This window comes from Globicephala melas, chromosome 3 (assembly GCF_963455315.2).
Source record: "Globicephala melas chromosome 3, mGloMel1.2, whole genome shotgun sequence".
NCBI classification, from domain to species: domain Eukaryota; kingdom Metazoa; phylum Chordata; class Mammalia; order Artiodactyla; family Delphinidae; genus Globicephala; species Globicephala melas.
The window spans coordinates 109,971,882-109,989,010 of record NC_083316.1 but is presented as its reverse complement, the minus strand read 5'-3'; the positions used below and the strand labels follow the sequence as shown (position 1 = coordinate 109,989,010).

Here is a 17,129-nt window from a genome sequence, read left to right as displayed (position 1 = left end):
GAAATAAACCTGAATATTCTGACTTGCTGTACCACACAGCAGTTTGATGGCTTAGTAATGGTAAAGTATTATTGTGATTATTTGAGCTCTGGACTGAGATAGAAATTTTTTAAATTGTGGTAGAATACATATAAAATAAAATTTAACATCTTAACCGATTTTTAATGTACAGTTCAGTGGTATTAAGTACATGCACATTATTGTGCAACCATCACCACTATCCATCTCCAAAACTTGTTTCATCTTGCGAAACTGAAACTCTATACCCATTAAACAATAATTCCGCATTTCCTCCACCCCAGCCCCTGACAACTGTATTCTCCTATCTGTCTCTATGAATTTAACTACTCTTGGTATCTCTTATAAGTGGAATCATACAGTGTTTGTCTTTTTGTGACTGGCTTATTTCACCTAGCATAATATCCTCAAGGTTCATTCATGTTGTAGCATGTGCAAATTTCTCTTCCTTTTTAAGGTTGAATAATATTTTGTTAATGAATATACCACATTTTGCTTATCCATTCATCCATCAATGGACACTTGGGTTGCTTCCACCTTTTGGCTATTGGGAATAATGTTGTCAGATGGAAGTTTTTGTGAATAAGTGCCCTCAACGACTGTTGAACACTAAATGGCTTGGAAATTAACTTTTACTGAAGACTCAATAATGCTTACTAACAAGTTCAACCTAAGTTACAAGGCAAACTGTTTATATGTGAAATTTTACTGCAGACAAGTCATTTCAGCAACAACTTTTTTTGAATCACAATATCAAGTTGTTTTGTATACTTCCTGTGCTGTTCAAAGTTATAAGTAAAATGTCTATTACCATACAGATTTGCAGCATATATTTTTTCTAAGCTTGAACTACAGTGCCCATGGAGGTTTCTGGACTTTGTGGCAGTGAAAGCATGGAGTCCTAACCACTGGACCACCAGGGAATTCCCAGCAATGAATATTCTTAACTAATATCACATGCCAGTGTATTGATATCAGTATTTGGCAGTACCTATCTGTGTGAAAAGATGTTTTCAAAATTAAATACATAAAACTTTACAACAGATAAACATTAACAGAAGAATATCTGAAATCACACTTGATGATAGGAAATATTAACTTTGAATCCCAAGTAAGTGAAATGTTATCCCCGCTCCCTGCCGAAAAAGAAAAATTATTATTCTCATTAGTAGACTTGAATTACAAAGCTTAATTACTACATTTTGAATTTCACGAAAAATTGACAGAAAAAAATTTTAACCTATTATGTACCTACACGAAATCCTTGATTTTTGCCACTTGGCCTGTAAAGCCTAAAATATTTACTATCTGGCCTTTACAGAAAAAGAATACTACTCAGCAATAAGAAGGGATAAATTACTGAGACATGCAACAACGATAGATGGATCTCAAAGGCATTATGCTAAGTGAATGATCCCAGAAAGAAAGAGAGAGAAAAGAGCTAAAGATCAAGTCTTGAGACACCTCTATTCAGAAGTCAGGGAAAGGGAAAGGATCTCCTGCAAATGAGACTGAAAAGCAGCAGCCAGGAGGGAAACTTGGAGCGTGTGGCCTCTCAAAAACAACGAGAAGAAAGTGTCTCAAACAAGAAAAAATGGTTAACTGTGTTAAACACTAGTAAGGTAAAGACAAAGATTCAACTTTTGGATTTGACAGTGTGGGAACTGATGGTGATCTTGGAGTTTCAGTGGCATGCTGGTAGCGGAAAAGATAGAGAGGAAAAGGTTTAAAAAATTAAATAATGCATCTGAAAATGTTTAGCTTTGTGCCCGGCACATAGTATGTACAGTAATTATCATTGAAGCAGACATGGATGTTGCCCGCCCATGTCCCTCACCTCTACCATTTCAGGAATATCAGTGTAACTCTGAATTATGCAGATGTTCCTGATTTTATTTGCCTGAAAAACGTCTCTGGCTGCTGTAGTTTGCTCTACTTACATGTAACAGGCCGAAGTTGCTAGAAAGCCCTCAACAGTGATCAACAGGAGTAGTTATATAAATACTCCAGGGACTTCCCTGGTGGCACAGTGGTTAAAACTCCGGGGTCCCAGTGCAGGGGGCCCGGGTTCAATCCCTGGTCAGGGAACTAGGCCCCGCATACCGCAATCAAGAGCCCGCATGCAGCAACTAAAAGATCCTGCGTGTCTCAACGAAGAGGCTGCACACGGCAAGGAAGATACCGCACACGGCAAGGAAGATCCCGCGTGCTGCAGCTAAGACCCAGCGCAGACAAATAAATGAATAAATAAATAAATAATAATAAAAAAAGTACTCCAGCTTCCTTGCCCCTCAGATGTGGTAACTGAGATATGTGTTCTCCAGTGTTCCCCAGAAGGATTACGAATGGGAAAACCTGGTACTTGTGCAATTTGAAACAACCATCCCCCAGAAATTTGATTCGTAATCATGACACTTCATGTAACAGTGAAGATTTGGACTGATCATGGTTCTAGATGTTAATGTTCTCCAACTCAGGCTGAAAAATGGCTGCAAAGTCAGACACTGAGAATTGAAACTGTCTGTATCCACATGGATTACTATCAACATTAAATATCTACATGGATTACTGTCAACATTAACATAATTTTATTATTTCATTGTCATCTTCAACATTACTACTATTCCAGGAACATTGGACCAGGAACAGAAAAATTGCAACTTTTCATTTCAGAAACTTCTCAAAGTCTCATTTAAATGAACAAAAACCTAGTCAACTTTTCAATAGATGACTTAATTTTACTTATTTATTTGGCTGCGCCACGCGGCTTGCAGGATCTTAGTTCCCCAACTAACTAGGGATCGTACCCCGGGCCTCCCGCAGTGGGAGACCAGAGTCCTAACCACTGGACTGCCAGGGAATTCCCTATTTATTTTTATTGAGGTGTAGTTGATTTACATTTTTGTGTAGTTTCTCCTGCACAGCAAAGTGATTCGGTTATATATATTCTTTTTCATATTCTTTTCCATTATGGTTTATTGTGCGACATTGGATATAGCTCCCTGTGCTATATGGTAGGACCTTGTTGTTTATCCATTCTATAGACAACAGTTTGCATCTGCTAACCTCAAACTCCCAACCCATACCTTCCCCATTCAACAGATGACTTTAAATGACAGTTTACACTGTGTGGTGGGCAGAATAATGGCCCCTCAAAGGTGTTTACGTACTAATCCCTGGAACCTTTGAATATGCTATGTTACATGCAAAATGGAATTAAGGTGGCAGATGGAATTAAGGTTACTAATTCAGCTGACCTTAATATAGAGAGATTATCCTAAATTATTTGAGTTGGTCCGCAGTAATCACAAGGGTTCTCAAAAGCGGAAGAGGGAGGCAGAACAGAAGGTCAGAGGATGTGATTTAAGAAGGAGTCAACCAGCCCTTGCTGACTGTGAAGATGGATGAAGGGGGTCACAAGCCGAGGAATGTGGGCAGCCTCTAGAAGATGGAAAAGAGCCTCTGGAAAGGAGCAGTCTTGCCAACACTCTGATCTTAACACAGGGAGACCTGTGTCAGACTTCTGAGTTATAAAATTGTAAGATGATAAATTTGTGTTATTTTAGGCCTCTAAGTTTGTGGTAATTTGTTAAAGCGGCAATAAAAACTAACACACTCTCAAGACTCTTTAAAACCTTTACCTTGCTGTGTGTTCTAATCCTAACCTATTATACCATGATTCTTATCCAATCCTAATCAAGCCCCCTAAACTGAAAAACCCCCTTAGACCAGACCCCAAAACCTTATAAGTGTTCCAATTTCCCCTTGGAAATGCTACTGAAAACATCAAGGCACTGGTCTCTTTTATCAGTAAGTAATAAACTCAACTTTGCCTTATCAACCCACCATTTTGGGGCTATTTTTTTTTGGTGCCAGCGTTTGATCATCGTTTTATCCATATGCCTAGAACAGTACCTGCTATATAGTAGATGTTTCATAAACATTTGATACATAATGAATAAATTATTTGAGTTTCTAAAATAACATAGAATAATATTTATGTAGATATATTTATGGCAGTAATTCCTATGTCTAGAAGTGACTTTCAGAAAATCATTTTAAAGACTGAGTGAAACCTTGTACGTGGATGTTTATATGTTTTATTCATAATCATTAAAAACTGGAAGCAACCCAAATGTCCTTCAATGGATGAATGCCTAAACAGGCTATGTTATAGTAATAGAATACTACTCAGCAATAGGAAGGGATAAATTACTGAGACACGCGACAACGATAGATGGATCTCAAAGGCATTATGCTAAGTGAACAAAGGCAGACTTAAAAGGCTACATACTGTATGATTCTATTCATGTGATATCCTGGAAAAGGTAAAAGTATAGGGACAGAAAGCACATCAGTGGTTGCCAGGAACTGGGGTTGAGGTGAGGCATTCATTACAGAGGAGCAAGAGTGAATGTTTGGGGGTAAAGGAAATGTTCTATATCTTGATTGGGGTGGTGGTCACATAGCTGTATGCATTTGTCAGAACTCATAGAACCATACATTGAAAAGGATAAATTTTACTGTATGTAAATTTTATTACTTTTTAATTTTTTATTGAACTATAGTGGATTTACGATGTTGTCTTAGTTTCTGGTGTACAGCAAAGTGACTCAGTTATATATATATATTCTCTGTATGTAAATTATACCTTCACAAAAATCTGACTTAAAAACACCCCAGAACTCTACTGAGAATTGCTGCTGTAACAATATATACTGAATACTTTGTTCAAATATTGCCTGTTAATAAAAGTCATATTTTTCTTTGAGATTATTTTCTCTTAAAGTTCTATGGTTTGTATTTTCTGATTACACCAAACTGTGCAGTTGACTTACATTGTTCTAGAACATGAAGTTAGAGACAGAAAAGTCACTTTGTTAAAATGGATGCATCTGATTAAATAAAATGACAGAGTATTAAAATGTTACGAGTTGAGAAATATATAATTAGGAATTTTTTCTCTCATTGCTAAAAGGGAAAGAAATTCCTATTTGCAGAATAATTCCAAAGGAAAGTCTATTTTTTCCAACCCAGGCCCCCTTTTGTTTTTCATTTTTTTTTTTGGCTGCGTTGGGTCTTCGTTGTTGCGCACAGGCACTCAGTAGTTGTGGTGCGTGGGCTTCTCAATGCGGTGGTTTCTCTAGTTGTGGAGCACAGGCTCTAGGCACATGGGCTTTAGTAGCTGTGGCTCGTGGGCTCTAGAGCGCAGGCTCAGGAGTTGTAGCGCACAGGCTTATTTGCTCCGCATGTGGGATTTTCCCAGACCAGGGATCGAACCCGTGTCCCCTGCACTGGCAGGCGGATTTTTAACCACTGTGCCACCAGGGAAGTCCCCTCTTTTGGTTTTTAAGTAAGGTCTCATTTATATTGAAAAATTATTGTGATAATTTATGGAACCAAAAGCATATTATCTTTTGGTTAGCCAAGTAACATCTACACCAGAATAAGTAAAGGAATATTCTTGTAAAGTTTATGACATATCTTCAATGTTTTAATACTTCTTTAATTGTGTAAAATGATAATCTTTCTTGTTGTCAGTCTCCATCTTCCCTCCCTTCCTATACAGGCTTGTAAATCTTCCAAGGCAGAATACAAAAGAAAACACGTGAAATTGGCATTACATCTACGGAGGACAATTTGGCAATCTCTATCCAAACTGAAAATACCTTTTGATTTAAAGATTGCAGTCTAATGAGTTATTGGTATACTTATCCATTTTATGAGACTATTAGTTGCGGCTTAGTTTGTAATTTAGTAATGGCTTGGCAACAACCTAAATGTCCACCTGTAGGAGATTGGTTGAAATAGATATTTGCATACAATGGAATATTATACTGCCCCGAAGAATGAGACAGTTCTTTACACAGTGATATGGAAAGATATCCAGGATATTTTAAGTGAAAAAGGAAGGAACTTAACAGTGTATATAGTACGTTATCTTTTGCATAAAAAGAGGTACATATAAGTGTATTTTAATATATATTTACAACATATCTTGGGAAGGCTACATTAGAAAATGTTAAGTGATTGCCTCCGGAACTGGAGTAGTTGAAGGGCAGGGATGGGACTGCCAATTATTTTTCACTATATTTTGTCACAGTTCATTTTGAGTTTTGCATGAAATCATTTCCTAATTTATATAGATAGATAAAAATCTATATAGAGTTTAGCTTAAAAGAATATGTGGTCACTTCAGAATTTTAAAAAGAAAAATATTATACTACTATTGCTGCTGATGAATTACCAGCTTTTAGGGCTAATAAAAACATTTTCATATGCACACTCTTTATAGTTTATCATAAAGTTCCTCAAAATCCTTGAATTTTATTTTAAAAAATCTTTTAAATGCTTGTTTCAAAATTAGTAGAGAGTGAAAAAAACACCTTCATGAGGCTCCTTCATGGAAAGAAAACAGATAAGAAGCAGGAAATTATAAAGTGTTTTCCAAAAAAATGAACCCAAAGTAGTTTCTCTGGACAGTTACCGTACTGGGTTCTATGAGACCCTTTGAAAATCCTGTCTAATCTATAACTATGGCTTTACTCTCAATTAAATTATAGTTTGCCCTGACTGGCAGGATGTTAAGAACTGAAGAAAAGTGTTCGGAATGATATCTTGAAAAGAAGTATTAACAGTAGAAGATGTTTAGATGATCAAGAAAAAGGGCTGGCTTGGCTTCGTCTGAGAAGTTCAAGCGAGGTTCTAGGCGGCCTCCTGCAGAGAAATTCCCAGCGGACTTCCTTTTCCTGCCGGACCTGTCGAGGGCCGCCGCACTGACTCCGGTCTTCGACGGCAGCACCGCACCACGGGCCTGCGGGCTTCGACCACACCCTCAGGAGGGGCGGGCGGACTGCCTGACCTCCTGAGCCCCAGAACTAGTAGATCCGGCTCCACCCGGCCCCGCCCTTCTGAACCTCGCTAGCGGCTACGCGCTGGAGGGTGTGCGCGCCGAAGTGTGCGCGCGTGAAGCGTGCGCGCGCGAAGTGTGGAGGCCTGATCCTGCCGGTCCCGCCCTGTCAGACGCGGCCGCCGGGCTCAGGGGCTCGGACCTAGGCCACCTGGGCCAGTACCCGGCCAGCCCGGCGTCGTCGGAGCACGTCACCACCTCCAGCGTCACCTCCCGGCGCTGTAGGATCCGCAACCCTCCGCTTTTCTGACGGGGAGGGGCGCGGCGTCGCCACGTGACGCCTCGTCCCCGCCCGGGCCTGGTCACATGGGTGGCGCGGCCGCTGCGTCAGTCACTGTCCTGGTTGCGGGAGTCGAGCGCCGTCGCTGCCGCCGCCAGCGGACGGGGCGGGGGATCCCTGTGCCAGGTCCTCGTCAGCCCGCCCCTGCCTCCTCAGCCAGCCGTCCCGGTCTGGGCTCGACAGTCATGGAGCGGGGCGGAACCTCCGCCTGTGCTGTGTGAGGTGCGTCGCCACCGCCGCCGCCTGCGCTTTTCGAGACCTGCCGAACCCCCGCCGCCGCCCGGAGCTCCTCGCCCTTGGCAGTTTGTCGCCGCCCCCCGAGCGGGTTCGAATGCGCGTCCGGTGAAGGTGCAGGCCCGGCGCCGCCTCTGCCGCAGCCGGGAAATGGTTCGGGCCTAGCGGAGCCGGGACTGGAGGTGAGAAGAGCAGACAGACGGACTGAGGGCCGGGCCCGGCCGCGGGGAGGGGCTGGGGGGAGGGGAGGACAGGGTCCGTTTGGGGGCCCGGAGAGACCCTTCGGGCTAGGGCTGCTCGAGACGGCTTCCCTCGTCTTCGCGTTCCACCCCCGACCCTCAAAAATACAAATTAATTAAAAAGGCTAACCCAGTCCTAACAAAAATTACCAGAAATCAGTCTTTTCACTGTTTCTCCTTTCCCCTTTCGTCCATTAATCCATTCCTTCCCTCAGAAATTCCATCGACTGATCTGTTACTTTTTAATACCCTTCTCAATTTCAAGTTATTTCTAGTTAAAGAGAAAATAGGCCTAGGTTCTGGCTATCATTACCCAACTAGTTCTCGCTTTCCTTCTCGCGATCCTGCGTACGTCCTCCTCCACCTCCTCCACCTCCTCCTCCACCACCTCCTCCTCCTCCTCCTCCTCCTCCTCCCCGCCCCCCCCCAAAAAAAAAGAGGAAAAAAATTTCCGCCTTCGACTGGCGAAGGGGGTTGACTAAAAATGGGAATGTGGGGGTGTAATACTTGAATACCCCCCCATAACTTCAGAATCGGTTAGCTAGTTACCCCGATACCTTGCATTTGGATATTGATGTGTAGGCCTTTTCTCCAGCTGCCTGTGCCCGGGGTTAATCTCGTAATTGACGTCAGTGCTTTGTTCCTTCCACTTTGCTGTTCCTTCCACTCTTTGAGGATGGATCGTGGGATATAGGAGTTTGAGTTGTATCCTTATTGCCTTTTCTTTCACAAACGGTATCATTTGTAGGAATGATACAAAGGTGCAAATTTGTACAAAGATACAAATCTGAAATGCTTTTGTATGGAGTTCAAACTAAGACGAAGAGTTCGATTTAGGGTTCTCACGGTCACTTGCAATTAAGAATTGTGCGATTTCTTTTCAGCTGGCCTGTTGGAGATTTTAAACTAAGGCCAGTCCCTTTTCCAGTTACCACTGTTTTTCCTTACAGAATCTAAGCGATAGTTCCTTGTGAATAGGATGTTTGTAAATGTGACGTTTAAAATGTCTTGTTTTTGAGGGTTCAGATATTAAAAGCGCAAAGCTTTGTTTCCATATTGATTCTGCAAAGCTTTGTAAAGTGCTCCTTTTATTTAACTGTCCTTTAACTTATCAAAATTGAAATATGAGAACTTTCTTAATTTGACATTTAATAAAGAGCCTCTGTGGCCTGTGAATCTTGCCTAGAATCATCTTTGGTTTTACGTGTATGAAGAAGTGTTGGCAAGTGGCCATCTGGTTTTTAACAAAGCTGGCTTCTTTAAATTGCTCAGGTTTATTTTACTCATTCATCAATGCCTCCTTCAGTCTCCAAACATTAAAAAAAAATCTTAAGAAGTTATTTTAAATTATCTTTTAGCATTAACTTACCAGAGGCAATAAAAAAAAAAATTTTTTTTTTTTTAACACCAGCATTTTCATTCAGTTTGTGGTGGCTTGCAGGCTGACGGCTTTGGGTTTTGTTAGCTCTACTGGAACAGTAGGCAGATTTTGCTTTAAATAAAATTCTGTGTCAAGTGGAGGCAAGATAGGATGTTTGTGAGTGACCAAACTTTTACTGTTTGATTTTAAAAAAAAAAGAGCTTAGCTGTGATTATTCGAAAATGGTCTACAGTTTTGAGGTGTAAAGGTGATTCTACAGTGCTTTGAAGCTGTGTAATTAAGCATTCTTAAAGATAGCATATTTTCATTCAGCTTCAGTTTCTTCTTGTCAGATGATGTACATTCCCTTCTCTGTGCTCTTGAGATACTGTACCCCCTTTGTGACAGTTGATGCATTCTGCTTTGTATTGTAATTTTTTTATAGATCTGTCATGTCTTTAGAGCAAGAACTATATTTATACCTCTTTGTGTCCTTCCCAGTATTTTATACAATTACTAGGTTGAATTTGAATGTGATATCCAACCCAAGATTTCACAAAAGGGTACTCTTAAAAAAAAAAAGCTGTATGAGCAAGTGATCAGTATTTATTTGTAGGGGAAAAAGTAGCTATCAGCTACAGAAGATGACAGAAGGTGAAGCCTTCTAAAATTATGTATCTTACATTTTTTTTAAGAGTTAAGGTAAATGTCATGGTTTTATGTGTACCTGAGAGGAACAAAGAAAACAGGTATTCTTTTGTGGCCACCTACTTGTTTAGAATGAAGTGCAAAATGTATGAGGCCTTCTCTTCATAATATTTTTCATAAAAATCAAAGAGGTAGTCTTTTTTTTAATATAAATTAATTTATTTATTTATTTATGTCTGTGTTGGGCCTTCATTGCTGTGCGCGGGCTTTCTCTAGTTGCTGCTAGCGGTGGCTACCCTTTGTTGCGGTACCAGGCTTCTCATTACCGTGGCTTCTCTTGTAGCTCTAGGTGCGCAGGTTTCAGTAGTTGTGGCACGCGAGCTCAATAGCTGTGGCTCGCGGGCTCTAGAGTGCAGGCTCAGTAGTTGTGGCGCACGGGCTTAGTTGCTCCACGGCATGTGGAATCTTCCTGGGCCAGGGCTTGAACCCGTGTCCCCTGCATTGGCAGGCAGATTCTTAACCACTGCGCCACCAGGGAAGTCCCCAAAGAGGTAGTCTTAAATATTGAAGGCACACCTGGACAGTGACCCAGAAGTGCAGTGTGTATTATAAAAATTGATAACTTAGATTTGATTTTATTTTACTTTTTTAAAATTTTTTATTGAAGGATAGTTGATTTACAGTGTTGTGTTAATTTCTACTGTATAACAAAGTGACTCAGTTATATACATATATGCATTCTTTTTTATATTCTTTTCCATTATGGTTTATCCCAGGATATTGAATATAGTTCCCTGTGCTATGCAGTGTGACCTTGTTTATCCATTCTGTATGTAATAGTTTGCATCTACTAACCCCAAACTCCCAGTCCATCCCCTGCCCCCCTGTCTGTTCTCTATGTCTTTTGAGTCTGTTTCTGTTTTGTAGATAGGTTCATTTGTGCCATATTTTAGATTCCATATATAAGTGATATCATACGGTATTTGTCTTTCTCCTTCTGACTTACCTTACTTAGAATGATAATCTCTAGTTGCATCCATGTTGCTGCAAATGGCATTATTTTGTTCTTTTTTATGGCTGAGTAGTATTCCATTGTATATATGTACCACATCTTCTTTATCCATTCATCTGTCAATGGACATTTAGGTTGTTTCCATGTCTTGGCTATTGTGAATAGTGCTGCTGTGAACATAGGGGTGCATATATCTTTTTGAATTATAGTTTTGTCCAGATATATGCCCAAGAGTGGGATTGCTGGATCATATGGTAGATTTTATTTTTTATTTCAGCTCTCTTCTACAGATAACTTACTATAAAAACTTTCCTGTATAATGTAAAGGATTTCCAGCTTTTGAACCCCCAGTCTTCATTATGGTTTTCCCATTTCATTTTTTATTTTCTCTGAAAAGTTGGAACAATTATATTGATTTCTGGGAGGGTGTTTGCTAGTCTCAGTTAATTGTGAAATAAGGTGTAGTCAGTGAGTAAAAATTGCTTAAAGCTAACCTGACCTGTTACCTTGCTACTTTTCCCTTTGGTTTAAGGAGAGCACCCCTACTTGCAGTAACTCCCCACACTCAGAGATTGACATGAATAGATTACTCTGGAAAGCCAGTATGGTTTGGCTACCCAGATACTGTCGTGATCTGTTCTGGAACTGGGCTTCCTCTGTCTGCTTTGGGCCTGAATGGGTCTCCCATGATTTTGTTAACTTGGAGCTGCCTAGTGGGTTATGATGTTTCACTTTGACTTTTCCTTTTCTTGTCATCACTAGGGTAGGGACAGTTTTATGGAAAGGTGAGTAGAGTCAATACTCTTCATAGATAGGCATTCCCACCTCTTTCCAATTGCTATCATTTCTTCCATCTGGAATATCACTTTTCCTGTCTTGTTCCTTGTCTCTTAACATTTCATCATCTTTTAAGGCACAGTGCAAATACCATTGCCTTAAGTTTTGCTTGATTCCCTACCCCAATAGTGACTTATCTCCTTTGAATCCCTGTATCGCTTTGTATCTCTCTTAATATTTGTTATGCAGCTAACTATGGGACTGTAGCAGGCTGGATGACTTTGAGCACAATCAGTGAAGACTCACTAGTAAAATAAAGACTGTGTTATACTATTTTATTGTATATCTCTAAGAATTAAAATAATAATCCAATTTAAGATTTTACTAAAAAAATTAACACTAATTCCTTAATATCATCACATATTCTGGTCGGTGTTCAAATTTCCTCGATTACAGTTTTTGTTTTGTTTTAACAGTTTGTCTGAATTAGGATACAAATAAGGTTCATACATTTTATTGTGTTGATGTGTGTCTCAACCCTCTTTTCTTTCTGTCTTTTTGTTCTTGTTCCTATACAATTGGTTTGTGAAAGAAACCAAGCTTTTGCCCTATGAGATTTCTCACAGTCTGGATTTTGCTGATTGCATCCCTTTGGTTTCATGTAATATGTTCTTCTGTCCACAGTTTTTCCTGTAAATTGGTAGTTACCTCTAGAAGCTTGCTCCGATTCAGGCTTGAATGTTTTTTTTTCAATGGGAATAGTACTTCATAGGTAGAGTTGTGTACTTCCTATGTATTCTTAAACCCTCAATCTGGCTTCTCATCCTAGCATGCCAGTGAAATAACTCTTATCAGGGCCACCTGTGACTTGTACATTGACAAATTGTATAATCATTGCTTACTCCTTTACCTCTTTCTGTACTTGACATTGTTAACCATTGTCTCCTTGATACTGTTTTTTTTTCTTTGACTTTTGTGACTGTCCCTTTCCTGCCTTTCTTACTACTAGCTGCTTCTTTGCAGACTCTTAATTCTCTGCTAATCATATTGATATTTATGAATTTCCACCTTGACCACCTCTTTTCACTCTTCCTGGTGATTTCTTCCATTTTTGTTGCTGTAGCTACCATCCTTAAGTGTTTTAAACTCACCAGAACTCTTTGATCCAACTGAATATCCCTGTTTAGATTGTCCAGTAGGTACTCTGTTTTAGTTAGGAGAGCGACACATACCTAACTGAAGCAAAAAGAAGAATTTTTTGGAAACATACGGGTATCCTGTGAATTCTCAGAAAGGCAATCAAGCCATAGGAGGACAGCTGGAACTCAGGAACAGCTAGATCCAGGGACTCCATATGTGGTCAAGAGTATCTCTTTATGTCTCACAAGATACTCTTTTTTTTTTTTTTTTCACACAAGATACTCTTTGTGTGTTCAGTTAGTTCTTTCTTGCTGCAGGTCAGTTTTTAACACTTACTAATATCTTTTGAGTTTTAAATCTTATAGTTTCTGCCATCAGAGAGACTGACCTGATTCTCAGTCTCAAATCTCAGGAAACGGACTCGTTAGGTTATAGGTCCAGCTCTGGACCACAGCTCTGGCTAGCGGGCTACATTCCAGAAAGAAGAGGAGTAAAGGACACTCTAAAACATAGTTGTCCAGTTCATTCATTCCATGGCTATTGAGCGCACCCACACAGAGTCCTACTTTTCTTATATATATTAAATATTTTCTTTAACATAATCTCACTATCTCTATATATCAGCAAACACTCTCATCTCTTCTATGGAAACAACCCAAATTCATATCTACTTACCACATCCAGAGGTCATTGTTCTCTGAGTCCAGATTCTAAAGGTGATGCTCTTTGTTAATCAGGCCTAGCTATGCTTTGTCACATGTTTGAAAATTGTGGACTAAGTACTGAATTTAACCATCCCCAGCATAACTGATACACAGTGGTAGGAAAAAAAGAATAGCTAAAAACTCTTATGAGGGGAGGGAAGAGGAAGGTATCATTGTTCCGAAACTTAACACCGTATCTTGCTGGACAGGTACAGTAGAAGGTAAATGATAGAACCAGCAAATTGCATGGGGCTTCATTTGTTGACTTACTTCCTTGCAAATGGAGTGAGTTCTTTGGCAGCCAAATGAAGATTTTCAATTCTGTCCACTAGAAAGATTTTCCTTTTCTGACACTTAGAGGACATTTGAAAGAAAGGAGAGGGCAGTTCTGTGTTACCTTAGCACAAGGGTTGACACACTAAGGTTAGTAGGCCCAATGCTGCCTGCTTTTGTATGGCCTGAGAGCTAAGAATGGTTTTTACATTTTTTTAAAATGGTGGGAAAAAGTCAAAAGAAGAATATTTTGTGGTATGTGAGAATTATAGGAAACTCAAAATTCAGTGTCCATGAATAAAGTTTTATTAGAGCACAGACAACACACCCATCTGTTTATGTATTGTATGTAGGTGCTTTTGCTGATACAGTGGCAGAGTTAAGTAGTCCTAACTTTATGGCCTGTGAAGCCTAAAATATTTACTTTGTGGCTTTAAAACAGTTTGTCAACTTTTGTCTTAGCAGATCAAATGGCCCTTAGTGGATATTTGAGTATGAGGATTGCCTTAGGGTTGAGCAGTTAGTTACAAGGTCCTATTTACTATGGTGGTTGTTAGGGGATTTTTTGTTTGATTGTGTGTGTGTGTGTATGTATGTATATGTATATATACATATCTCTGTGTGTATGTATGTATAAATGTGGGTATACATGTGTGTATACATATGTGTGTGTACATACCCATTTACATATACATATAGAGATACAAATAAAACAGGTGGAGTCTGCATATTGGCCTAGCTTTAGTTAAGGATTCAGACTTTATCTGTCAACTGTACCCTGCAGGTAGGATCACACTATAGGTTACATTGTAACATGGTTGCTCTTAGTACAGCTATGTGAATGGGGGAGAGAATTTTGAGGAAAGCTGGGAGTGAGTGAGGTGAGAGTAGAAGATGATCAAATAGTCCCTGTAAGTGTTGATTCTGCTACTTCTCAATCCCCTCACCCTTAAATTCTGCTATTTTCCTTGCCTTGGAGGATGTACCACTATCATTGTTTTTTCTAGAAACCTGCAAGTTGTCCTTGATTCCTCCATTTTACATCTCACATCTGTCTGGCCCCAAGATTCTACCTCCTTAACATCTTTGAATCCAAACCCTTTATCTACATTATCAACACTCCTACTATTACTGCCTTAATCTAGGCTTTCATTTCTTACCTGGATTCTTCTCATTTGTTTCCTTATAATCTACTTCATCCTGTACCAAAGTGATTTTTTTCCCCCTCTAAACTGCAAATTCACTTCTCTTAGAACTCCTTAGTAATGTTGTATTTTCTGTAGTATTTTTCTAACTGGGCATTCTTGTACATTAATGAGTTTTATGTAACTTCTAAAGGACTGCTTTACAGCCAAGTAATCCCTTGGGAGTTTGTTGCTGTGTTTAGATTTTGTTTATTATTGTGCTTGTGCCAACTCATAAAGCATTGTACTGATGATGCTCAGACAGGGAAAGATGGTGAGTTAAATTAGATCATGTCATGGTATGTTAGTATAGGCAGGCCAAACCCCGGCTTAGTATTTAGTATCATATTTTCACTGTGAGATGTATCTGGTAGATCCCATCTTGTAATTAATCAACGTGAAACAGTTTGTTTGCAGTGTGTGTGTTTTATTCCAAACTTCAGCAGTGATTATACTAGATACACGTTTAATGTAGTTTTCATTAAGGTACTGAACCACAAATGAACAAGAAAGATTGCCAGAGTTAACAAGTTGGCCTCTTTAAAACTGACATTTAAGGACCGCTAGCTGGTATGGTAGTATATATAAGGTTGTATTTCCCTAAATTAGCAAATAAACATTTGCAGTTATTAAATCTGTTTAGTTTTACATATTTATAAGCATTTTATGCACTACTGTTATTGAAGTCAAATTACAGAAGTGGTTTAAAAATATAGGACTATGAGAATTCCCTGGTGGTCCAATGGTTAGGACTCTGCACTCTCACTGACAAGGGCCCGGGTTCAATCCCTTGTCGGTGAACTAAGATCCCACAAGCCACGCGGCACAGCCGAAAAAAAAAAATTGTGTGTGTGTGTGTGTGTATAAAACTAGACCTGAGACTACATATTTCCAGGATTGAATACATCATTGGTCTAGTTTATGTAAAACAACATAATCTGTTACATTAGCATTTTATTTATTTATTTATTTTGCCTGCACTGCGTGGCATGCAGGATCCTAGTTCCCTGACCAGGGATGGAACCCGTGCCTCCTGCAGTGGAAGCATGGAGTCCCAGCCACTGGACCACCAGGGAAGTCCCACTAGTGTTATTTAAATTTTTGTTTTGTATTTAATTTTTTAAAGTTGTTTTAGTGTTACGGTTACATAAGAGCTATATAACATAATGAGTTCATACGTAATTTTATATCCATACCAGATTCTTAATATTATAATTTTTAAAAGGTCATCACTCAAGATCTGGGAGATATTAATTTTCTCTGGAAAGGTATCCTATGTCTTTCAGATTTCAGAAACAAACCCACAGGTCTAGTCTGATCCCATGTATTTCAACAGTCTTACCTTTCATTTTGTACTCCCCCAATCCTATTTTCCAACTACTCTTGATCTATCTCTATTCCCTGGGTGTATGCTATGTTCTCTCTTCAGGGCTGTCCCACATGGTATTCTTTCTGCTCAAAACTAACTTCCCTCCCTTCCTCTTCTTCCTTCCCTTCCCTCCTCCTATCCTCCTGCCACCTTTCTGTAGTTGGTCTAGCTGCAACGAAATCTTGGAGATCATGGGTAATTTTTATTTTTATATCCTTAGCCTTAGTGCAGTGTGTGACACAACATATGCCCTGGTTAACTACAGTATTAACGTTGTACCGTATATATAATATTGGTCTATACTGAAGAGACAGATTTTAAAATCAGAGTTATAAAGCCTTCAGAATCTTATGAGTTCTGTTTAAATATGTTACAAGTCTGAATTAGAAAATAGTTTGACAATAGGTTTACTCTTATCACTTTATAAATTGATTTTTCAAAGTAAATATTCTCTCTGCCATAATAACTCATTTAATATATAAATTTGTATTCCGTGATTAAAGAGCAATAGCCTTAAATGACCTTAGCTACCTTTTAAAGCAATATGCTTATTTACATTTTAATAGAACCTTATTAACAAGAAGTTAGAGTAATTAGGATAGGGGCTAATTTAAGTTCACAAGCTTTGAGTATACGCCTTCTTCATTCAGTACATTAGCGTTTTCTCTCTAACCTTTTTTGTAATATTCTAAGACAGTAAATATATTTTAGGAAACCCAGATACTTTATTATCACTTGTCTTCCACATATGCAGATGAAGATGAAATTAATCAGAAATAATTCCTTTTTAGTGTAAACTCTAAAGAACCTTTGCTGTGTAATGCTTTTTAACTTTTGTTTAATTTGCTATATGCATTTTAAGTAATAAAATTGCCTTTATTTTGCCTTTTTGACGTGTGTTATTTTCTCTTGGCTTCCTCAGGTACTATAAATGAAAGCAGTCTTGAAGTACTCTTTTGAACAGATCATTTCTTTCTGGGT

At 39.1% G+C, this 17,129-nt stretch overlaps 1 protein-coding gene across 2 annotated transcripts in view; it reads left to right on the top strand.

The window, feature by feature from the left end:
* The first annotated feature begins 7,229 nt into the window (after positions 1-7,229).
* The window catches only part of AFF4 (ALF transcription elongation factor 4), an 88,607-nt gene continuing 78,707 nt past the window's right edge, over positions 7,230-17,129 (top strand). For both annotated transcript variants that reach the window (XM_030869647.3, XM_030869644.3), the window contains exon 1: positions 7,230-7,624. The gene's annotated coding sequence lies outside the window, so the exon portion shown is untranslated. The remainder of the gene's footprint in view (positions 7,625-17,129) is intronic.